The sequence below is a fragment of the Labeo rohita genome, chromosome 12 (genome assembly GCF_022985175.1).
Source record: "Labeo rohita strain BAU-BD-2019 chromosome 12, IGBB_LRoh.1.0, whole genome shotgun sequence".
Taxonomy (NCBI): domain Eukaryota; kingdom Metazoa; phylum Chordata; class Actinopteri; order Cypriniformes; family Cyprinidae; genus Labeo; species Labeo rohita.
The window spans coordinates 6,814,943-6,841,785 of NC_066880.1; the positions used below are offsets into that span (position 1 = coordinate 6,814,943).

A 26,843-nucleotide genomic window follows, 5' to 3' on the forward strand; every position below is an offset into this window, starting at 1 on the left:
GACTCTTTTGAGTCGGAATCATTCAAAAAGACTCACTCAGGAGTCACAGTCTGAAGAATTTAAGTAAAATAAATACTCTTTCGAGCCAGAATCATGTGGAAAGCATATGCATATGTTAATACACACACACACACGTTTGTTTTTGTGAATTGTGGGGACTTTCCATAGACTTCTGTAGATTTTATACTGACCAAACGATATTGTCTATCCCCTAACCCAACCCTAACCCTAAACCTAGCCCTCACAGAAAACATGTTTGCATCGTTACACTTTCAGATAAACGTCATTTACTATTTTAAATAATTTTTTAACATTGTGGGGACCGCAGACCTAACCTTGGCTAGTAGTTTTAAAAGTGAACAGGGATTCACTATATAATGCACAATATAATAAGTCATATAGACTACTTTTTGAGCTTTTTATAGCATCCATCCCCATATTTTTTATTGAATGGCAAAGCGAAGACTGAATAATCGTCTTTTGTGTTTCTTAAATGGCATAAAATTATTTTGGAATGCCATAAAGGTGAGTAGATGATGACAGAATGTTAGATCCTTTATTCTGTTAATAACTGTCCTTGGACAGAAGCACGTAAAAACTGTTGTTTCCTTCGTCTGAAACAGCCTTGCCACAACCGTGGCCTCAGAGGTGAAAAAAAAAATGAAATCATATTGTCGTCTATTTTTCACACGCGCTATTCTTCAACCTGCTAGTCATTACTTCCCATTGAACTCTCGGTTTTAGTTGAAAAATCTGTCACAGAGAAAGAACAGGTGTAGAGACAGACAGACAGGCAGACACAAAGGGTGCGTAAAGGGTGAATGTTAATGGCATCTCTGGCAGTGCTCCTCAGGTGCTCGTAACTAACAGAGGAGGCCAGCTGCCCTTCGCTCCTGTCTCTCTGAATTAATATCTTCATTTGTTGGCTCATTGACGACATTAATTGTTTTCCGGTCGCTTTATCGGTGGACCGCAAATCAACCAAGAGGAAGTAAGTGGTTCGGTGTCACTCTCGGGTCATAGTCTCCCTCTCTCCCCTTCTCTCTTCTCTTGCCCTTTTTTCCCTCTGTGCATTCATCCTTCTTAACAATTGATCATCCTGCCCTCTCCCTCTCACCTCTTTTTCTCACCCTTCCACCAGAGCTGAAAACCAACACTGCAAGTTTCTCTAGACTTCCTATATATAGCCACCTCAGACACCATTGACAGTTTTCCAGGAAGCTTAAGCAAGTTACAGTGCTTAGATACTCAACCTCAATAGAGCTAACCTGAAATGTGTTCTTTAGAAAGAATATCATGTAGCAAAGTGAAAATATGATTGAAAGTGAGTAATACTTAAAGAAGCCCAAGTATCTGTATCATTTAAAGGACACACAAGGTACTTGCTGAATAATGGTGCTCTGTGGTTTTCTTGTTGGTGTCGTCCATCTTGTTCCATCTTCATCAGATGTGGTATTTCTTCAACCAGACAGGTGTGCAGGGGCGTCTCATTTGCCTTGTACCCACGTCCCAGAACATCTGTTTCTCACCAGTCACTTCACTGTCAAGTTTTCGCTGCCGTCCCCGTCAGGAGGAAGAGCTTCTTTGAATTCACACGCTCTGTGTCCTGAAAAGACTCATTAAGTTAGGCCTATTTATTTATTTATTTACTTACTTATTTTACATTGCCTCTAGCAAGTTCTCATTCCAGATTTAAATCTGCTCAACACTGCTGATATAGTCTTACAAACCAGATTATTGAAAAAATATGGCAAAATTTTAGGCAAAACAAGAAAAATGTACAAATCCCCATTCTGTTCAAAAGTTTTCACCCCCGGCTCTTAATGCATTGTGTTTTCTTCTGAAGCGTCAGTGAGTGTTTGAACCTTCTGTAATAGTTGCATATGAGTCCCTAAGTTGTCCTCAGTGTGAGAAGATGGATCTCAAAATCATACAGTCATTGTTGGAAAGGGTTCAAATACACAAAAATGCTGAAAAGCCAAAGAATTTCTGGGACCTGAAGGATTTTTCTGAAGAACAGCGGGCAGTTTAACTGTTCAGGACAAACAAGGGACTCATGAACAACTATCACAAAACAAAAAACACTGTGGATCATTCAGTTAACAACACAGTATTAAGAATCAAGTGTATGTATACTTTTAAACGGGGTCATTTTTATAAATTCAACTACTGTTTTCTCTTGTAGACTATATTAAAACATCTTTTATGTGAAATATCTTATTCAGGTCAGTTCTAAATAAACAATAACATTCATTTTGTATGATCCCTCTTATTTTGGTAAAAAAATAAATATTTGCAGATTCCGAAAGAAGTGTGCAAACTTTTGACCTCAGCTGTACTGATAAAATGCACACCTTGAATGTCACTTTTTGTTATAAAAGCATCTGACAAATTTCTAAATGAAAAGGTGAAGCTGGTTGACCATGGCATCCAAAAGACAACATATGCTGGGGTTTTTGCAATTGGCTTGTATGAAGTTTTTATTCGTTCATGTCACGTCACGTAAAGAGATGATGAATTTCCCTTTCATAGTCTGGTTTTAGACATTTATTGAACATCTGTTCGAGTCAAGTTCAGACAGGGATTTGCTGTTAACCGAGCACAGAAATGTTGGCAAAAGAGACTTGGAAATGGAAAAAGTGGTGTGTGACCATAGTAGTGTGTATATGTGAATACATCAGTGTTAGTACAACTTTGAACAGGACCTCGTATGTGACCCAAAATCCAAAGCCCGTACCAACCTCTTTGCGCCTTTCAAAGATCTCCAAGTCGTTTTCCGTCTACTCGGTCGCCTGATAGAAACCATTTTGTCCTTTGTCACAAAGAAAAATGCAGGAGCGGGCAGAATAATGCATCTGGAAAATCCATTAGGACTTCATCTGCATCAGAAAGGCCCCGAGAACGGAAAGCAATGGGTCATTCATAGGGAGAGTCCTGCTGCTTGTCTGGCTTTTACATTTACAGCGAATGTTCGTGTAAGAGTTTTGTCTGCGTCCATGTGAGTCTTTATCTGTGCGTCACACCTCATGTGTGTACTGAGACTTTTGTTCATTTGGTTGTTGCTTTTTTTGTTGTTTCTGTTATTTACTTGGCTTTGCATCAGGTAGAGCAACTGCTTTTGAAGAAACATACTACTGTAGCAACTGGAAACCATGTTTTTTCTCATTTTGAAGTATTCCTACCAGATTTTGTGCACTCAATAGTTTCACGCATTCAGTGGTCCATAAACACATTTGTTATGCTTGGCTTTGTTTGTGTTTGGATGTTGTTCCTCAGATGTATCTATCTATCTATCTATCTATCTATCTATTTCTGTCATTCAATGCATGCATGCATCCATCATTCTATCATTCCAATCTATTATTCTATTGTTTTATTCATTCATTCATCCATCCATTGATCCATCATCGTTTGGTGTTCCATCTATACATCCATCAATCCATCATTCTATCTATTGTTTTATCTGTCCATCCATCTGTTGTTGTAGCTAAGGTTCCACCTGTTGTTTTATCCATCCATCCATCCATCAATATTTAAGGTTCCATCCATTTATCCATCCATCCATCATTCTGTCTACTGTTCTATCTATTGTTCCTATCTATCATTCTATCCATTTATCCATACATTTTCATTTAACTTTTAATCTATCCATGATCCATCCATTTATTCATTTGTCCATCCATCCATAGTTTTATCTGTTGTTCCTCTCTGATGTTCTTCTCTTATCATTCCATCTATTGTTCCTATCTATTGTTCTATCCATCCATACATGCATCCATTGTTGTATCTATTGTTTCTCTCTATCATTCTATCTGTTATTTCAATCTATTATTCTATCCACCCATCCATACATTGTCATTCAAGTTTCTATCTATCCATCATCCAATCATTCATCCATCCATCGTCATTTTAGGTTCCATCCATCCATAGTATTATCTATTGTTCTATCTTTTGTTCCTCTCTGTTGTTCCTCTCTATCATTCTATCTATTGTTCTATCCATCCATCCATCCATCCATCCATCATCATTTAAGTTTCCATCCATTCATCCATCATCATCATTTAAGGTTTCATCCATTCATCCATCACTCTGTCTTCTGTTCTATCTGTTGTTCTTCTCTATCATTCTATCTATTGTTTTGTCATCATTTAAGGTTGCATCCATCATCATTTAGGGTTCCATCCATCCATCTGTCCATCCATTATCATTTAAGGTTTCATTCATCCATCCATCCATCCATCATTCTGTGTTTTGTTCTATCTATTGTTCCTCTCTATCATTCTATCCATCGTTTTATCATCATTTAAGGTTCCATCCATCATCATTTAAGGTTTCATCCACCCATCATCTTATAAGATTCCATCCATCTATCCATCCATCCATCCATCCATCGTCATTTAAGGTTCCATCCATCCATCCATCCATCCATCCATCCATCCATCATTTAAAGTTCCATCCATCATTCTTTCTACTGCTCTATGTATTGTTCCTCTTTATCATTCTATCATCATTTAAGGTTCTATCCATCCATCCATCCATCCATCCATCCATCATCATTTAAGGTTCCATCCATCCATCCATCCATCCATCCATCATCATTTATCATTCCATCCATCCATCCATCCATCCATCCATCATCATTCTGTTTTTGTTCTTCCATCTCTCTATCCATCCATCCATCCATCCATCATCATTTAAGGTTCCATTTAAGGTTTCATCCATCCATCATCTTATCCATCCATCCATCCATCCATCCATCCATCCATCCATTTTAAGGTTCCATTCCATCCATCATTCTGTCTACTGCTCTATGTATTGTTCCTCTTTATCATTCTATCATCATTTAAGGTTCTATCCATCCATCCATCCATCCATCATCATTTAAGGTTCCATCCATCCATCCATCCATCCATCCATCATCATTTAAGGTTCCATCCATCCATCCATCCATCATCATTTAAGGTTCCATCCATCCATCTATCCATCATCATCATTTAAGGTTCCATCCATCCATCCATCCATCCATCTATCCATCCATCCATCATTCTGTCTACTGTTCTATGTATTGTTTCTCTTTATCATTCTATCATCATTTAAGGTTCTATCCATCCATCCATCCATCCATCCATCATCATTTAAGTTTCCATCCATCCATCCATCCATCCATCCATCATCATCATTTAAGGTTCCATCCATCCATCTATCCATCCATCCATCTATACATCCATCCATCCATCATTCTGTCTTCTGTTCTATTTATCGTCCTCTCTATCATTCTATTTATCGTTCTATCATCATTTAAGGTTCCATCCATCATCATATAAGGTTCCATCCATCCATCATCATTTGTTCTATCTATTATTCCTTTCTATCATTCTGTCGTTTTATCCATCCAGCTATACATTGTCATTTAAGTTTCCATCTATCCATCATCCATTCATCGCTCTATCATTCCAATCTATCTTTCTATCTACCGTTTTATCCATTCATTCATCCATCCATCCATTATCATTTAAGGTTCCATCAATCTGCCCATCCTTCCATTTAATTTAATATAAAATGTCCTTGATCTTCAGAATAGCAACAAAACAAGAGTTATGGTTTGTGAATCTAACTTATGTAGTGGGCACAGCTACCTCTCATCACAATGACCTTTTAACCTTTGGTATAAAGCAACCGCCTCCAGCAGGCAGATGATGCTCTGCTGTTGTTATGCATGTCTTGCAGTATCATGCAGTACTACACCTTGAGGTTAGTGCTGTCTGAATTCATAATAGTATTGTGGGTTTGTGTATTTTGTGTGTCTTTAAAGGCACAGGGCAAGGTGAGGGATAGACATGACCTTCAATTGTGACAGTTGTTTGAGAATACGTGTGCATGTGTGTACCAGTAGGACTAAAGCTGTCCACAAACTCAAAATGACACAGCACAAGTCTGATTTTTATTGGTTCCTCCCTCTAATCTGCCACCAAGGTCAGGGATCTTAAAACTGGTGCTTAATTCCACTTGCGTAATCTTAATAGCTGACACGGCCGTGAACCTGCTGCATTCCTCATACATTTGTTATTCATTATGGATCATCACACTCAAGTCCTTGACTTTGCTCATTGGCCTCCCATTTCATAATCGGTGTTGTAGAAGAGCCTGGCAGGGGTCGTGAGCGGTGAAGTGGACCGGCGTTACGTCATTCCGAGACAGATTTGATCGATTGCGGTACATGATGCAAGCAGGGCTGTTTTTTGCAACGTCATTAGATGCTTGTTTTGAGGCAGTGGGAAAAAAGGCCTGCTGTCTGGGGCATTTATCATTCAGACTAGAGAAGGCTCATCAGGAACGCAGCAGAACGTTCCTCTGTAATTTCTCGCCAGACACTGTGATCACGCCAGGCTCTTTAGAGACTCGCTGTGGTAGCGTTTTGCTTTTTAGGTCAGTGGTCATGTTGTAGAAAATAGTATTCTCTGTGGATTTATCTGGATGGTGTGATAGCTTAGGCCTTCACGGATATGTGTTTGTGTTGTGTCTATGTTTTTGTTTTTTTTAGGATTTGATCCATGTATATCAAGAATAAATATATATATATATATTACCCATTTGCCTTTTATGTTATTTTATTATTTTATTTTATTAGTATTTTAATAATACTAACAAAATTAAATGGAAATTAGAAATGTTGTCTTGGCAACTAACTGAAATAAGTTTAATTTAAAGCATTAAAATTAACTGGAAATAAAACTAAAACTGAAATAAAAAAAGAATAAACATAAACAGTAATATTAAAAAAGAAAATAATACAAAAAAATGTATTATATAGTATATTTATATTAACAATCACTAAAAATGTAACTAAAATTAAAATGAAAAGTGAAAATGTAAAAATAAAACCTAATTCAAAATATTAATAAAACTAAAGTGTATAGATATAACACTGATGTATACAGGTGAAAAATATTCAAGCTATCTCAAATTTAACCCATTTGTTGTTTTATTTTATATTTTATATTACTTATTTTTTATTTATTTTTTAGTATTTTATTTAAATTTTTTATTTTATTTATTCTGAAATATTATTCTAAATATAGACAGTATTTTATTTTATAAATAAAAACATCTAAATGAAAAACAAACTAAATGGAAATTAGAAATGTCTTGGCAACTAACTGAAATAAGTTTATTTTAATGCACTAAAATTAACAGGAAATAAATAAAACTAACACTGAGCTAAAACCAAGACTGAAATAAAACAAAAAAATAAACATAAATAGTAATATTTAAAAAAATAATAATAATGAAAATGACAAAAACATTTAACCAAATTGCTAAAAATGTAACTTAAATTTAGTGAAAAGTGAAGTGAAAATGTGAAAATAAAACCTAATTCAAAATATTACTTATAATAATTAACTAAAGAAGCAATCTCAAATTTGACCCATTTGCCATTTTAATTTTATTTTATTTTATTTTATTTAATATTATTTAATTTTATTTTATTTTATTTTATTTTTTATTATATTATATTTTATGCAATACTACACAATACTATGCAATTGTTATATTATTATTTTATTTTATTTTATTATTTTATGCAATAGAATGCTTTTTTGGGGACACTTATGGTTCTTTTGCTGTTGAAGTTTCTACTAGAATTTCATTTTATTTATTTTATTATATTTTATTTTATACAATATTATGCAACTGTTATATTAGCATTTTATTATATTATTATTATTTTATGCAGCAGAATTCTTTTTGGGAGTCAATTATGGTTCTTTTGTTGTTGAAGGCTCTACTATACTGTACTTGCTGTACTGTAAAATTTGGCAACTCAGATCAGACGCATATAGTGTGATTTTCACTTGTTGAATTGTTATTTTCACTGCGTAGTAATTGCAGTGCAGATCAAGTCATGCATAACAATGTATTCATTGTTAGAAAAGTTCCTACCACAGGAACAAAGCTATCTCACACTCACAGACACATTTTAACACTATTCACGACCACCTTAAAATCAAGAAGACTATGGGGAAAGATAAGAAGCTGGAGAAGCTGTAAAAGTTCAGCAGTTCGCTCACAAGTTTTTGCAGCTTTTTAATTGTTTGCTCACCTCCCGAGACATGCGCGACTAAGCAGCATTTCCCCTAAAGCAGCTGTTTGGCTGTCATTTTTGTCATTTTCATTTACTCCATTTTGGGCTTTCAAAGACATGAATAACTCTAAAGAACTCCTTGGATTGAGACCTAATATCAGACGGGCAAACTTTTCAACAAAGCTTTGTTTTTATGTGCCGTATGAGGTGAATTTATTTGAGATCGATCATATGATATTAATAGACCGGTGTGAAAATGTGGCCTTTACCATCTGCAGCTAATTGACTTTATTTTTACACATTGCATGAGACAGGCGGTCGTGCTTACACACATTCTTCCAAACAAATATGTTTTTAACAGCTTGCTGCATTGCCCCATCTTCTCAGCTTTTAACAGGTTGTTTAGCTTATTGTTTACAAATGCTGTTCCATGATTCATCCCTAAAGCTGTTTTTTTAGGACATACGGATGGCACTAATTGGTGATTTACCTTCCCGTGAAATATGGATGTGAGCTGCACATGTTTGAGGATATTTCTCCATTACTGTGTGCTATGTGAAGTACATCTGAATGTGTGATATCCTCTATCATATGAAAGTGTGATTCTCTCATTCATTAACACCAGGGCTATTCTAAGGACCTGCTCGTTATCAAGTGGCACAACACTCATGTTAGAGGGCAGCACGAGTGCTAATAAAGGGCTTATAAATCTGGACACAGTTTTTTTTTTATTTTATTTTATTTTTTAGTATTTTTTTGTTTTATTTTAATACTTTATTTTATTTTATTTTAATCTGAGATATCATTTGAAATATAGACAGTTCATATTTTATTGTATTGTATTTATTTCATTTAGTATTTTTTATATTTTATTGTTTAATTTAACTTTTATTATTATTATTATTATTTTTATTATATCCATAATCGGGATTATCATAGTTAACTAAAACTGAAACTAAAATGAAAGCAATTAAAACTAATAAAACTAATGTCAGCTAGTTGGTATCATTCTAAATATAGACAGTTAATATTTTATTTTATTTTATTATCTTATTTTGTTTTTTGGATGAACGTAAAAGTAGATGTAAAAGGTTTTTTTTTATCTAAAAAATAAATTAAAATCTGGACACAGGTTTACAATACAATTGTATTTTTTTATTGTATTATTTTGTTTTATTTTATTTATTTTGTTTTATTTATTTTAATGTTTTATTTTATTCTGAGATATAATTCTAAATATATAGACACTTATTTTATTTTGTATTTTTTATATTTTATTGTTCAATTTTACTTTTATTATTATTATTATTATTATTATTATATCCATAATCAGGATTATCATAGTTAACTAAAACAAAACAGAAATTAAAACCAATAAAAGCTGAAATAAAACTTGAAACCAAAATTAAAACCAATAAAAGCTGAAATAAAACTTGAAACCAAAATTGAAATCAAAATCTGGTTTACAATACAATACATTTGTATTTTTTATGTTATTTATTTTATTTTATTTATTTTAATGTTTTATTTTATTTTACTCTTAGATATAATTCTAAATATAGACAGTTAATATTTTATTGTGTTTAATGTTATTTTATTTTTATATAAATGTAAAAGCTATTAAATGTAAAGAGTATTTTTTAAATTTTGAACTAAAAACTAAATCGAAATCTGGAGACAGGTTTTTTGTTGTATTTATTTTATTTATGTGATTTTATTTTAATATTTTATTTTATTCTGAGATATAATTCAAAATATAGACAGATAATATTTTATTTTATTTTATCTTATTTTATTTTTCAGATTAATATACAAGCTTTTAAGTAAATGTGAAGGGTTTTTTTTTTTAAACTCTTAAACCCAAACTAAACCCAAATCTAGACACAGGTTTCTTGTATTTGTTTTGTTTTGTTTGATTAATATTTTTTGTATTTTGTAGCATTTGATTTTATTTTAATATTTTATTTTATTCTGAGATATAATTCTAAATATAGACAGTTAATATTTTATTTAGTATATAATTTTGGTATTTTATTTTATTCTGATATATAATTCTAAATATAGACAGTTAATATTTTATTGTATTTTATTTAGTTATTTAGTATTTAGTATTTAGTTACCTTATTTATTATTATTATTATTATTATTATTATTATTATATCCATAATCAGGATTATCATAGTTAACTAAAACTGAAACTAAAATGAAAACCATTAAAACTTGAAATAAAAATGTTAAACCAGTATCAAATGTTATCAGTTAAAAAATAACAATAATAATAAAAAATCTATATTTAAAAAAATAAAAAACTTCAGCTAATTGCCAAGGCAAAATTTCTCTCTTTATTTTAGTTTAATTTGATGTAATTTGATGATTAAAAAATAAAAACTGATTCAAATATGAATAAAAACAATAATAGTATCTCAATCTTACTAAAGTAAAACAGTTCAGTCACATTATTATTATTACTGTTGTTATTATTATTATTATTATTATTATTATATAAATTTATATTCAAAAACCTTTGCCCAGATTAATTTCATTGTACTGCATTTTAAGACAATTTATATTCTTTTTTTTTTTTCATTCTGTCCTACAGATGGCAGCAAACAAGCAATAGGTACAAACATATGACAACTCTCTTTCCTCTCACACTCTTTCCATCACAACTGTACTTCATTTACAAAGTTCTCCAGGAGAAATGAAGATGTCTAATTCTACTGACAAGCCTAGAAAGTTCTCGGGCGCCCGTGGCATTTTGAGTGGGAGGAGATCACACATTTATGGAAGTGTGAAATAGAATGATGGGGTCATTGGAGTTGTCAATCACTCGCACGTTGATGGACTGACTGGCTAAGAGAGCTGTCACTCAGCATGCCGTCCGGTAATGACATCGTCACTCAGGTGGAGAGAGTAACCTAAAGGGGCGGGGCACAGGAGAAGATGGACAAGCCAGTTAATGGAGGTGTCAGTAAAATTGGCCTCTTTACTAGAGCAGATGGGCCTGGAGACAGAAGAGAGAGAGACGGTGTATGGTGATTATGTTCAGAAGCACAGATACACCTCCATACATGCCTATATACTTCATTACCTTGGATTGTCTTTTTGTTGTCTCTATGCATCGTAAATCGGTAATTGAAATTAATATTAATGTCTTAATCCAAACAAACCAGATGCAAGTTGTTTAATAATGAAAGTGGGAATAGTAATGCAACAGGTCTGGATTGAGACCTACCTGTTACTCACTATCTGATGGATTCTGCTGAACTCCGCAAGCGTATTGGCAGCTGTTGTGCTATTGGGCAAGAAGTTGGCATATGCTTGAATAAAACACAGGTGAGGGCCAAACGTGATTCTGATCTCTGAGTGATCTACTCAGTTGGAGAGGCAGCTACCTGAGGCTATAGTCAGACTAGACAGAGGTCTGCATGTAGAGGCCATGTTGGCTTGGATTGCACAGCATGTTTGGTCTGGATTCACACTGGCAGTGGGAAACTCCTGTTGGCCTCATCAGTGCACTGTAATATTGTAAATAACTGTTCTAATATAAGCCAAAATCAGCAGGCAACCGTTTCTCTTAGCCGTTGTGCTTTCTTTTCTGTACACAAACGACACGCCGTGTAATGGGAAATGGTTTCTTCATTAGAAGCTCATTAAGGGTGAATTAAGGATTAGTCTGGCCTGGCTGCTCAAAGTCTTTATGATTCCTCTTCCAAAAACACTCATCAGAACCCTCCGGCCGTCACAAACCCAACACCGCAAAACAGCTGTATGGTAATAGCAGCAGTTTAGTAAATGTATTAATTTAAGAACTAAATTATGTATTTTAGGGACTAAATTAAAAGTTGTTGAAGAAAAGCCCTTTCTGAAGTGCTGTAAGATATATGTTAAGGAATCTTGTTTCTGCCATGGAATAATAATTTAAAAAGGTTGATGTGTTGGAATGAGAATATAAAAAGGTATAAATGCAAGATGTACTATAAACTTGGAATTCTGATTAAAAAAAAGTCAGAACTGTGAGATATAAACTTGGAATTCTGAGAACAGAAGTCAGAAATGTGAGATGTAAACTTGGAATTCTGAGAACAAAAGTCAGAATTGTGAGAATCAAACTTAGAATTCTGAGAACAAAAGTAAGAATTGTGAGATGTAAACTTGGAATTCTGATTAAAAAAAGTCAGAATTGTAAGATGTAAACTTGGAATTCTGAGAACAAAAGTCAGAATTGTGAGAATCAAACTTAGAATTCTGAGAACAAAAGTAAGAATTGTGAGATGTAAACTTGGAATTCTGATTAAAAAAAAGTCAGAATTGTGAGATGTAAACTTGGAATTCTGATTTTTAAAAAAAGTCAGAATTGTGAGATGTAAACTTGGAATTCTGATAAAAAAGTCAAAATTGTGAGAAGCAAACTTGGAATTCTGAGAACAAAAGTAAGAATTGTGAGACGTCAACTTGGAATTCTGAGAACAAAAGTTGCTATTGTGAGATGTAAACTTGGAATTCTGAGAACAAAAGTAAAAATTTATGAGATGTAAATTTGAGTTCTGACTTTTTTTCCTCAGAATTGCGTGTATATATTTCCCAGTTTCAAACTTGGAATTCTGAGAACAGAAGTCAGAATTATGAGATGTAAACTTGGAATTCTAAGAACAAAAGTCAGAATTGTGAGATGTAAACTTGGAATTCTGATTCAAAAAAATCAGAATTGTGAGATGTAAACTTGGAATTCTGATAAAAAAAAGTCAGAATTGTGAGATGTAAACTTGGAATTCTAATAAAAAAAAGTCAGAATTGAGAGATGTAAAGTTGGAATTCTGAGAACAGAAGTCAGAAATGTGAGATGTAAAGTTGGAATTCTGAGAACAGAAGTCAGAAATGTGAGATGTAAACTTGGAATTCTGATTCAAAAAAGTCAGAATTGTGAGATGTAAACTTGGAATTCTGATTTTAAAAAATGTCAGAATTGTGAGATGTAAACTTGGAATTCTGATTAAAAAAAGTCAGAATTGTGAGATGCAAACTCGGAATTCTGAGAGCAAAAGTTGCTATTGTGAGATATAAACTTGGAATTCTGAGAACAAAAGTAAAAATTTATGAGATGTAAATTTGAGTTCTGACTTTTTTTCCTCAGAATTGCGTGTATATATTTCCTCAGTTTCAAACTTGTAATTCTGAGAACAGAAGTCAGAATTGTGAGATGTAAACTTGGAATTCTAAGAACAAAAGTCAGAATTGAGAGATGTAAACTTGGAATTCTGAGAACAAAAGGAAGAATTTGTGAGATGTAAACTTGGAGTTCTAGAAGAAAAAAGTCAGTAATGTGAGATATAAACTTGGAATTCTGAGAACAGAAGTCAGAATTGTGAGATGAAAGCTTGGAATTCTGATAAAAAAGTTATAATTGTGAGATGTAAACCTGGAATTCTGAGAACAAAAGAAAGAATTGTGAGATGTAGACTTGGAATTCTAAGAGAAAAAAGTCAATAATGTGAGATATAAACTTGGAATTCTGAGGACAAAAGTAAGAATTGTGAGATGTAAGCTTAGAATTCTGAAAAGAAAAGTCATAATTGTGAGATGTAAACTTGGAATTCTGAGAACAAAGTCAGTATTGTGAGATGTAAACTTGGAATTCTGAGAACAGAAGTCAGAATTGTGAGATGTCAACTTGGAATTCTAAAACCAAATGTCGGAATTGTGAGATGAAAGCTTGGAATTCTGATAAAAAAGTAATAATTGTAAGATGTAAACCTGGAATTCTGAGAACAAAAGTAAGAATTGTGAGATGTAAACTTGGAATTCTGAAAACAAAGAATTACAATTTACAATTGACAGTTGCAGGTGCAATTTATTAATTGCGTGCATGTAAACTCAGAACTTGGTGGAAAAAAAACAGAATTCTCATGGAAACTTGCTATTAAGACTTTTTTTTACTCAGATTTTAAACTCTATGTCTCACAATTGCCAGGTGTAAACTTAGAAGTCTGAGAAAAAAAAAACAGTCAGAATTGCAAGATTTAACGTTGCTTTTCTGTTTTTTTCTCAGAAGTGTCAGTTACAAGTTATTAATTGCACAAAGCTCAGAATTATGTGGGGAAAAACATTTCTCAGAATTTTTCTTAGAATTGCAAGTTTATATTGATTGTGAGATGTCTTGTGAAAAGTTGTAAGATAAAAAGTTGAGTTAACTTTTCTATTTTTTTATTCTGTGGTAAAAAAAAATTGTATGTAGCAAGGCAAAGGATGGAGAAAGTGTACATATGCTACATATATCGACCCTCTTTTAAGTCAGAATTCAAACCAGTGACCCAAGGACGAACAATCCTTTAGCTTCATCTGCCAAATGTGCTGGCGCTTGTGCAATATAAGGCTGGAAAAATTCTTTGTCCATAGTAGAGATGAAATGGCGTGGGTGAAAAGGTGGTTGTCCGTGCATGGTGTGAAGTAGACTCTTGACCTATGGCAGTGACAAAGTGAAAAATAGCCATGACCTTCAACTTTGAGTGTAGTTTCTGAGTGCATGGACTTAATGTGCTCTTAAAGACACACTAGTCTATAGGCTCACAGATCAGGGCTTTGCTGAGGTCCATCCATTTTGTTTGGCTTTAGCGGCAAAGAAGGTGCTAAATTATTCCCACAGTCCCCTTAAAGACATGTATAGCCTCACAAACACATCGGCTTCATTATAGGAAATTGTAATGAAAGAAAGGAATAGAAACTAACCATTGTTTGTCCTGTCCAAATAGGTAGAATAGTAGAATTAGAAGATATAATAGCAGAATAATAATAAGTCCATTAGAAGCACTCTCATCGTTATAGCTCTAATCATTTTCATCTGCTCTTAAATGAAAATAGGAGAACGCCAAGAGTGCTTGGATAATAACGTCCTGCATTCATCTCCGCTGTGCTGCCATAGTTCTCACGATCCTCCTCTCACCCAGCCTCTCTCCGGGGCTGCCGCAATTAGGACAATTATACCTGAGTGATTGTTTCTGCTCTTTGTCTAATAGTAATAAATTGAGAAGTTCCTCAGATTAAAGAACTCGCAAAGATATGAACACACACACTCTTGTTCAGTCACCTAAACACAACTGCTGAAGACATCCATTGCATCCTGCTTTATCTGAATGGTATGTGTCTGCTAGTATGGAACAAACCAGATCAATATTGTTCAAAAGTATGTTTAGCATGTTTGTATAGCATGATTACTTTTAGTATACAGTCAATAAAAAAATCTTGTGTATGCGCAATAGTTGAAAAGACGCTAACTTTATTTACAAAAACTCCAAAGTATACATATGGACTTTTATGTTCAAAAGAATTTTATAAACATTTAAAAGTATTTTATTTTTATTACACACACACACACTTTTCAAATATAAAATTATATTTATTATATAATTGTATGAATTTTTCTTTATTTTCTTTATGTTATGATACATTTAGTTTTTTATTATTTAGGGATTTATGTATTTATTTACTTATTTTATGATTTTCTTTTCGATTTAAAATTATTTAGATTTTGTAAGTATTCAGATTTTATATTTTATGTGTGTGTATTTGTGTGTGCATGTGTGTATACATTTAACACTTTCATATGAATGTCAAATATGAAAAATGTGTGAATTTTTATTTACGGATAGATTTTTATGTATAGATTTTATGTTATACCTTTTGTTTTGATTATTTAAAGATTTTATTTATGTATGTATTTACTTATTTGTATTGTATTGTATTACTTATATGTATTTTACTTATTTTTTTGAATTCTTTTCTATTTATAATTATTTAGATTTTGTAATTATTCAGATTTTTTTATTACATGTGTGTGTGTGTGTGTGTGTGTGTGTGTGTGTGTACAAACATTTTAATATGAATGTCAAATATGAATAAATATCTATTTATATAAATAAATTTTATTTATGTATAGATTTTTATGTATAGATTTTATTATACCTTTTAGATTAATTAATTAATTAATTAATTAATTAATTAATTAATGTACATATTTTATGACTACTTTCTATACTTTCTACTTTCTATATATATTTCTGTTTATAATTATTTACATCTTGTAATGTTTCATATATATGTGTGTGTGTGTGTGTGTGTGTGTGTGTATAAAATATAAATATGTATGGTATGAACTGTCATTTCCTTCAACCCCTAGTCCTATGTCGAACAGCTCTCATAGACAAAACTGACAAAACAGCTCTGCTCACTCCACATCAGTAGGCACGTCCCCATAAACTGCAGAGGTAGAGAGTGGTCAGGTCGGGACCTCAGGGGTCCCCAGAGTGCTGAAAATGTGACGATTTCCGTAAACATCTTTTAGCTACAAACACAGGCAATCAAGTGGAAAATATTGATTCAAATAGTTTGCCTTTGCATGTCTGACAAATGCAAAATTAAGTAAGAAAACAAGCTGAAACACCTCAGCATCTCACCTGCTGAGTTGAAATAATAATGCAGTGTAATTGCACCTACGTCAGTGGAACAGTTGGCTGTAAGGTTTGTATTTTTTTATTTGTTTGTCTTTTAGGTGTTGTAAGCCAACATCAAATGTATTCTTCATTACAGTAATAAGTTCCTGCACGCTTTATATATACATTTTTCATTCTCCATATGCGATGGACCCTATTCTGTCCCTGCCGACACTCTCGAAGATGCCACCGCCATACCGTCTGCTGTAGTGTGGGATTAGATTTGCTTGCCATAATCATAATGCCATAATTTGCTTAGTGCAGCCAGTCCACTGGAGAGATTTTATTCCAGCTACTGTGGGGAAATTAAAGCAGTTCGCCCACACACACAGACAGACAGAGTCACTGTGTTATCAGACCCTGTGAAGTCTGTCTTTTTCTAGAGAGTGTGCACGTCTGGAAAAGTTCAATCAAGCCATCTGGACTGTAATTTATTTTCAAGACGTTACCTAGTTCGATCCCAGACTTTTTCATGACAATCTATTACAAGGTTCAGTTGTTTTGACTGAATCCTTACAGATGTTCTCCAAAGACCTGGATGAAGTACAGATTTTACACAGTTTGAAAGAGTGACTGTGTCTGTTTATGCTACACATTTTCAAGTACAGTGCAGGTGTTCTTGTAATTTTTTGATTTTGGTGTCATACATCAACTCAGCTACAGCACAGACATTGTTTAGTTATAAATTCTGTCTAACAGCCGTTCTTTCTGGGGTTGTTTAATTATTTGTCTGCTATGCATGTCAGACAGCAGCTGTGTCTTGTCAGGCTGTTGTGTTAGAACCTGTTTTTTAAGAATAGTAAAACTGTACTAAGAAGTATTTCACTTTGAAATCTGTCAACGTTTCTTTTTGTTGTGCTCTGGGAGATTTTTTTTTTTTTTTTAGAACACGTTCTGTGAGAACAGTCAATAATTATCAAAAAAAAAAAAATGTTGACATTTACCCTTTGGGAAACTATAATGGGGTCGTTTAGAAAAGGGGCTTGTCCAAATTTACCCAAAATCCTATAAAGCCTAAAGGAAAACTCAAAACTTCACAAAACCTGCTGACCTGCGACAGGTGATTCTAAACAAGCATGCAAAATTTTAAGGAGATCGGATCACAGCTGGCACTATATCAGTTATAAATGTTATAAAACATAATATTTCTATAGTATATTACCTGTATTTGCAAAAACGGCTTGTTACATAATATCTTTTTTTTTATTTTTGCTTAAACACCTTGCTTGAACCCCTGTCATTGCTAATTGCAGCTCTATTTATTATTATTATTATTATTATTATTATTATTATTATTATTATTGTTATTATTTGATGGATGATGGATGGATGGATAGATAGATGATATATGGATGGATGATAGATAGATAGATGATGGATGGATAGATAGATAGATAGATAGATAGATAGATAGATAGATAGATAGATAGATGGATGGATAGGTAGATGATAGATAGGTAGATAGATAGATAGATAGATAGATAGATAGATAGATAGATAGATAGATAGATAGATGGATGGATAGGTAGATGATGGATGGATAGATAGATAGATAGATAGATAGATAGATAGATAGATAGATAGATAGATAGATAGATAGATAGATGGATAGGTAGATGATGGATGGATAGATAGATAGATGATATATGGATGGATGATAGATAGATAGATAGATAGATGGATGGATAGATAGATAGATAGATAGATAGATAGATAGATAGATAGATAGATAGATAGATAGATAGATAGATAGATGATGGATGGATAGACAGATAGATAGATAGATAGATGATGGATGGATAGATAGAAAGATAGATAGATAGATAGATAGATAGATAGATAGATAGATAGATAGATAGATAGATGATGGATGGATGGATAGATAGATAGATAGATAGATAGATAGATAGATAGATAGATAGATAGATAGATAGATAGATAGATAGATGATGGATGGATAGGTAGATGATGGATAGATAGATAGATAGATAGATAGATAGATAGATAGATAGATAGATAGATAGATAGATAGATAGATAGATGGATGGATGGATAGGTAGATGATGGATGGATAGATAGATAGATAGATAGATAGATAGATAGATAGATAGATAGATAGATAGATAGATAGATGATGGATAGATAGATAGATAGATAGATAGATAGATAGATAGATAGATAGATAGATAGATAGATAGATAGATAGATAGATAGATAGATAGATAGATAGATAGATAGATAGATAGATGGATAGGTAGATGATGGATGGATAGATAGATAGATAGATAATGGATGGATGGATAGATAGATAGATAGATAGATAGATAGATAGATAGATAGATGGATAGGTAGATGATGGATGGATAGATAGATAGATAGATAATGGATGGATGGATAGATAGATAGATAGATAGATACGATTTTGTGATTTATACGATTTTGTCGTCTTTCTCTTTTACAATATGGTTAAAAAGACAGCAAAGAGATGTTTGCCTCAGAATTTCCAATATATTTAATCCTGAAATTAAAATACAGAAATCTCCATATGAATTTTATTCACAAATGTCCACATTAATTTCATATACTTTTGTATATGTATATGTATATTGTATATGCTGTATACTTGTACTGCTTGTTTCTGTTTTATTTCCCCTATAGAATTTTGGCAGAAACATCTGAGATGCTTAAATAATGGAGAGCTCCATTAAGTTGTCTGTCCAATGAAAGAGCAACCCCTGAGCAATAAACCTTTTCTCTAGGTGTGCGTGCGTGAATGTTGGCCTTGTACTGTGTGTCTCTCTGGGAAGAGGTTAGAGACTGTCATGGCGCCACACGCGCACTGGCTAAATAAAGACAAACCGCGGTTCAGGGATGACTCTGCTCAAATGACATGGCGGTTAAAGATGCGTGGGGAATTGGGTCAGAGATGGAGTGTGTAAAAATACAGTCTTGTATGGTATTGTTCAGTTTAGTGTGTTTAATCGTATAGTATTTTACTTTAAGTGTACAGTATTTGTTTGCATGTCCAACTGACTTCATCCACCTGTCATTCCTAGCTTCAGTGTGAGTGTGTATGAACACTTTGCCCTCATGCTTCACAGAATATATGAAATATACATATATATGTGGGAATAAAAGATACGCGGCACGGAGGACACTGAAGGAAACTCCTCAAGTGAGGAAAAATTCTCTTTTACTTCTGTGATGCAGAAATCATGAAGCTGGTTTTCAGAATCCACCCTTATATAGGCCATGTTGGGATTAAAATGATATTCCAGTGAGATGCTGGGAGCTAGATATTTACATATGAATGCTATATTTCATTTGTTTTTGTTTGTTTTTGTTTAAAACAGGGTTTCGGGACTCTGAGAGCTTTTGGATAAGGCCCAAGTTTGTTTGATGGATGTGAAAATGTTTTTCCTAAATTTGAGGCGGTATGAGTAACAGGTCATGTGACTTTGGCAGAGACAGACGTAAAGTGTTGCGTATTTTTGTTGTTTAAGTAAAATCTTTCAATGACCCTGTGACTGAGGGTCGATATAGGGGAGAATGGGGTAAGATGAGTCACTTTTTACTTATGGGTTCTAAAAATAGGTCTTCTTATAAAAAAGTGTTCCTGTGGCTTTACCCAAGTTTACCCAAGTCAGTGGGTAAGATAAACTGACCATCTGACTGAATCTGATTGAAACCAATGTGAAATTTTAAAGATAATTTCCCTCTTTTAAAAACTTGAAACTTAATAATCAAATTTCATTTTACAAAGTCATGTTTCTTTTCATAAAGCTAACTTAAAACCAATCAAATGAAGTTTAATTTTCAGTCTTAAATTGTTTGCATTTCTGAAACAATATTTTGAACACCAAAGTTTTAATCTTTCCAAAAACAGACTATACAGAGATGTTTGTTGAGTAAAATTAAATAAAAACTGAATTAGAATGAAGGAATAAATGTCACTGAAACTAATAAACATTTTGGTCAAAAGATTCTTGGCATGGCAGCTTTTCTGCAATGTCGAACCGCCATTAGGGATTACAGGTGGAAAGATATATTTGATTATAATGTGATGAAAAGCATCCTCTGGTTCTCAGAGTAGGATTGGGTGCACTTGTACACTGTCCCTATCAAATAAACTATAATAATATGCATATATATGATAAACTAAACCAGTTGTGTAATCATATTAAAATACCAGTTTATACTAAGAGATTTAACTTAACTTAAGTGCTTTATTGGTGGGTTAAGTTACAGTGCTAGCTCAACATACCCCACAGCATTTGGCTCACTTTGCCCCATAGCTGGCATTCTGAAGAAAAAAAAAATAGCTAGCTTACCAGTTCAGGCTAATATTTAGCTAAATGATTTGCATGGTTTTATATGTTGCTAAATCACCTATATGCATCATAAATATTTTTTGACCTGAATAAGTGTGCTTTGATGTAACATCCATTATATCTGTTATGCAAAAATTTTACTTTGACAAGCCAAAAATAGCTTTTAAAGTAAATTGGTGCCTTCCACTTGTCCCATGTGTTTCTCCTTTTCACAACAAAACCTGCCCAATTGCTACACAAAACTAGCCCAAAAGTAGCCCAATCATGTTTCGAGGCGGTAAAATACACATTTTTTGGTGGGATTCCCCTGGTAAAATTAGCATTCCAGGGGCTAAATATTATGGTATTTCAAATTATTTGTGATTCCAAAATGCATGGTCACATGACAGTAAAAGTGTACAGTTGCCAAGATACAGGAAGTGGGTCAACTTACCCACTGGCTCAACTTACCCCGCTCTCCACTAATGCAGATATATACAGTAGATTTCAAAAGTTTGGGGTCAGTAATATAAAGGTATAGACAAAATACAGAATTAACATTTCTGCTAAGCGTACATGGTTATCTGCCATTGATATTTATCTTAAAATGAAGAAACTAGTAAACTAAACTAACCAAACGTACAATGTGCAAAGAATGCAATGTGCCCAAATAGTGAATCCGTATTCGGGAAAGCACTAAAAATGAATAACGCGTTTGACGCAGCCACTAAAAGACATGGTTATCCACTTGCTAGCAGTAGCCTGTTACATTACAGTATGTGAAATTTAGCTTACCACATAAACAGAGTGATAGGATGATGGCGAATGATTTGCAGATCCTGAGCACCACTTATAATCTTGTAAAATGTGTGGTAAGTCCTGCCACTCTGTAGGAAACACAGAGTATGTGTGATTGCAAATCTCGAAAGTGAAAGTAAAAAGTGAAGCATTCAAACATGATTTCAATGTCCTGCATATAAATAGAGGCTCCCTGATGCCAGCAATTTATACACGGTATAATTACTCAACGACGTTGAGTAGCATTAAAATATATTTTTCCTGCTATCTTGTATTTATTACTTTTAGGGTGTCCGTAGTACACGTCATTTCTTTTCTGAACATGGTAACTTTATTCGGGCACATCAGTAAAAGAAGCCACTGAACTTGGGTTTGGACCAAGAATCATCCTTATAAACACTTGTCTCATAAATAGCTAATTATAGTAAATAGACCTGCTTTATTGCATGAGAATTTGCACGTTTGTATATTCGTTTGTCTGTGTGTTTGTAAGCACATCACACCTCGGTTCTCCTTAATGAGTCTGACGCATAAACGCTCATTATGAGAGCGCGAGAGAGAGGGCTAAAGGTGCCCGTACTTTTAATAGAAACCACATAGCTTGTGTTTAATTATGGATGTTAACCCCTGGGCAGCGCGTACGCGCATATGTGTGCGTGCGATACTCGTTCATGAGTTAAGAAGTGTAATTCTCCACGTAGAGCTTGTGCCGGGCCTTTTGTGACACCAGCCACCAGACCTCTTTTGGCTCCTCGACAACCTGTCGCCAAAACAACTACCGCGGCCCCCCGGGAAACCCCGTCTGACCCCTTTCGTTCTTCTGCACACTCACGATAACAAGCACAGGAGTAGCAAAGAGACCATAATTACCGTGTATCTTCTGAGAGCATACAACCTTCTGTCTCGAACCCCTCCGACAGGCTTTTTTCAAAACAATCGCTAGAATTTACAGCTTTTCGCTGTCTACATCTAACGCCAGCACCCATTAAGGTAGTTTTTTCTCAGAAGACTTGCAGTGGTAATCTGACTACTTTTTTTTTTCTTCAAAGGCTTCTTTCCGCCCACCGTCTCTTTCGTATCTGTCAATTAAGATATGCGTCCCATAAGCCCCTGTACAATTTACACAATTTGGTCCCAGAGCACTTGTTACTGGTCCGCTCATGTAAGGTTACCGAAGGGCATTATCCCCTCTTTTCTGCCATTTACTGCATCAGTAATAGCGTCTCTGTGATCTTACTGTTGTATCTCTGCTACGCTCGGCCCCTCAGAGGCCCATCAGGGTGTTTGTTAGCTCCATTGACGGATCATTAAGGCTTTTAGTCGACCAGATCATTTGTTCTCTAATGAGAGGGAGAAACGCGAGCCCTGATACTCATCGATGATCAATGTCTTCTGCCTGTTTTAACTGTATCACTGGTTCTCGGTCTCTCTCTCTCTCTCTTTCTCGCTGTCTGCATCTTTATCTCTCTATCTGAGATAAAAGTGGAGTTCGAAGCGCTTGGGAACAATTAGCCTCACCCGTCTAATCAAATCTCTCGTGCGTGAATCCTTCCACCTCATTTTCATAAAACTTTGTGAATATCCCAAACCGTGCATCACATTAATGCCCCTCCTCCTCCTCCTCCTCCTCCTCGTCTAGCCTGTGTCTTCTTCTAACTGGCTTCTGCATCTTCAGCGCTCTTGTGTTTAAGACTTCACAGTGATTGAATCCTAATTTGCATATCCTAAATAGTATGCAAGATTAGGATTAATGAGTCCTGAATTATAGTACATGCGAAATAGTTGGCCTAGCTCAAAATGCGCAGATGGCAGAATATTTGCAATGGATTTTTGAAGTATGCACACTTTTTTGGCTAATCTGTGTGCACTTTTTGGGCTAATATGGCTAATCTCTGTGTGCTTGGGTCTATTATGGCCCGTTTCACATTGCACTTGGGATGACAAGTTTATGATGGTTTCTGAAACTTTTTCAATAAACGTATATATGTTAAAAGGGCACATTTAACCCTCATAACAACAGTGTATACATGAAGAAATATGTTGTATTTTCAATATAATAATATTTAGGTGGGCCGGGCATTAAAACACGTCTACTGATCAGATTTCAAATTTGATTTCAATTATATATATGTTGATTCAGTAACTAATCATTTAATTCAGTAAAGGATTCGCCAGACTAATTAAAATTTTAACTGTAAGTCTTGAGTGAGTTTTTTTAATGATTCTGGCTCAAAATATTATTTTATTTTATTGTAACTCTCAATTGAGTCGTTTTGAATGATCCCAGCAGGCACTGGACATCTATATAACATCAGGTTGAGAATGAAAATCATGTTGACGTCAGTATTTGACGTCAATTTGACGCTGACTTAATGTTGGATTTTGGTTACACAACCTAAAAACAACAAAATATCAACGTCAGCTGACATTGGTATTGGACATCAATTTAACGTTGACATTAAACGTTGAATTTATATTGAATTTTGGTCAGCCGATGTCGCAACCGAAATTTAACCAAATATCAGCGTCTTATGACGTTGTGTGCCTGCTGGGATTCCCGCTCAAAAGAGTCTTTTATTTTACTGTAACTCTCGAGGGAGGCGTTTTGAATGATTCTGGCTCAAAAGATTATTTTATTGTAACTCTCGATTGAGTCGTTTTGAATGATTCCTGCCCAAAAGATTCTTTTATTTTACTGTAACTCTTGAGTGAGTCATTTTGAATGATTTCTGCTCAAAAGAGTCATTTGTTCGTAAATCACTGTTTGCGTTGAATGTTTTTGATTCACTAACCAGTTCATAAGAGTCATTTGTTCGTGAATCGGACTACACGTCGCACTGACACCCAAAGAGCAGCTAAAGAGAATGAAGTGCTTGCCATTATTTCACAAAACACTCGTTGTTTAAGTCATTATATTTAGTTCGGACAGCAAACTGAGGTAAATGTAATTTATTTTTGATCATGACTTTTAGATTCAGCAGTGCAGGAAACACTCGCATGGAGTTACATATTGTGTCGCTAATGGAATTCAAACAATGCACAATGAAGATTAATTTGACAGTCTATATTTTTACTCAGCCATTTAGTTTAAATATACTTCCAAACAGAGTAAAAAGCCATGCTACGCTGTTTATGCTTCGTGCAGAAAACTGTTCCGCAAGTGCTCGCCAATCGGTAGTGTTTAATCACACTTGAAATGTTTGTAGACATTTGTTGGCATACAGTACACAAGATGAGCCTTACACTGAGAGAGAAATATGTGTCAGGAGCCCTAATAAAAGATAAAAGAATGTGATTCTGCTTTTTTTAAGAGCAGATAATAATTAGAATGTGATGCAATAATGAAGCCCTTACATCTGCATAAACTGTAAAAATGTTATCATGTACCCTGTCTATCCCTTGTCAAAAAATCCTGTTGGAATGTTAGTTTATCCTTTAGGATCTTACTGGATTCTTAGAATCCTATTGGACAATCTGATTTCTTTTAATGGAGTTTCACTTTGTCCTATAGGATTTTAGAATCTTATTGGAGATTCAAATTTATTTTAATGGAATTTCACTTTGTCCTATAGGATTTTAGAATCTTATTGGAGATTCTGATTTATTTTAATGGAATTTCACGTTGTCCTGTAGGATTTTAATTGATTCTTAGAATCCTATTGGACATTCAGATTTATTTTAATGAATTTTACTTTGTCCTGTAGGATTTTTTTTAAATGGGATTTTAATTTCTCCTGACTTTTTATTGTTTCTTTTTTGTTGTTGTTGTTGTTTTTATTGTTACTTTTTAAGAGTGACTTTTTTTCTGTGCGTGTCTGCGTGTACTTGTACACAATAAAACTGCAGCATATATGGAAACACAAATATAAACACTGAAATTCATAATAGTACAGTAAGGCAAAGATAATAAATATGTTATTTTATAATGTACGAATAAGTAAAAATGTATTACATGTGACTAAGAATTTGCAGAAAAACAAACATCTATATAGGGTATTGTCGTGACGCTTTCCCTTTAAGAAATACGAATGTAGCATGCATGCAACTGTAGCGCGTATATGTGACCCTGGACCACAAAACCAGTCTTAAGTCGCTGGGGTATATTTGTAGCAATAGCCAAAAATACATTGTATGGGTCAAAATTATAGATTTTTCTTTTATGCCAAAAACCATTAGGAAATTAAGTAAAGATCATGTTTTCATGAAGATATTTTGTAAAATTCTTACTGTAAATGTATCAAAGCTTGATTTTTGATTAGTAATATGCATTAGTAAGGGCTTCATTTGGAAATTTTAAAGGTGATTTTCTCAATATTTTGATTTTTTTGCACCCTCAGATTCCAGATATTCAAATTGTTGTATTTCGGCCAAAATATTGTCCTATCGTAACAAACCATACATCAATGGAAAGCTTGTTTGTTCAGCTTTCAGATGATGTATAAAGCTCAATTTGGAAAAATTGACCCTTATGACTGATTTTGTGGTCCATGGTCACATATTTGAACAGTTACGGTCAAAGAGAGAAGAAGCTAAGTGATTACGTTGTTTAACTTGGTAAAAGTTGATTTTAAAGACGCTAAAATGAAAGAAATACCGGTAACGCTTATCTGGTCTGCATCCTAAACGAACAATTTTGGGAAAACGACATCTGTCGGTGAGTTGTTGAACTCGTTTGACTGTATCTGGTGATTAGCATAGGAGTCTGCCGTTACGTCAAAAGCTATGAAACTGCATAACTGATATTAGTGAAATATTAATGTATGCTCTTTATAATGAATTTTTATTGTAAAACATTGGAGAGTATCTATCTGTCTATCTATCTATCTATCTATCTATCTATCTATCTATCTATCTAATATTTAACAACTGCACAACTGCATATCTATTCAGCATGAGGAACATAATGGAAATATGCAAAATCAGTATTCATTTTTCTTTTGCTTTTGTTCTCAATCGAGGAGCTAAAACTTGGATTAGTGAAGCCAGAGAGATACCACAAACCGTCTGCCTAATAGATCATTCTGACAGTTTAATTTTAATGCTTGATTATCATTCAATCTTATAATTGTATTATCCAACCGTTCAATTAATTTGGTCTATATTTACACCGATGATTAGGATCAGAATCGAATTGTAGTCACTGGCTTTGTGTAGCGAAAGTTCCAG

At 33.8% G+C, this 26,843-nt stretch overlaps 1 protein-coding gene across 6 annotated transcripts in view; it reads left to right on the forward strand.

Moving 5' to 3' along the window:
- Window positions 1–26,843, forward strand: part of sdk2b (sidekick cell adhesion molecule 2b) — a 375,983-nt gene that overhangs the window by 231,534 nt on the left and 117,606 nt on the right. The gene's annotated exons all lie outside the window — the stretch shown is intronic.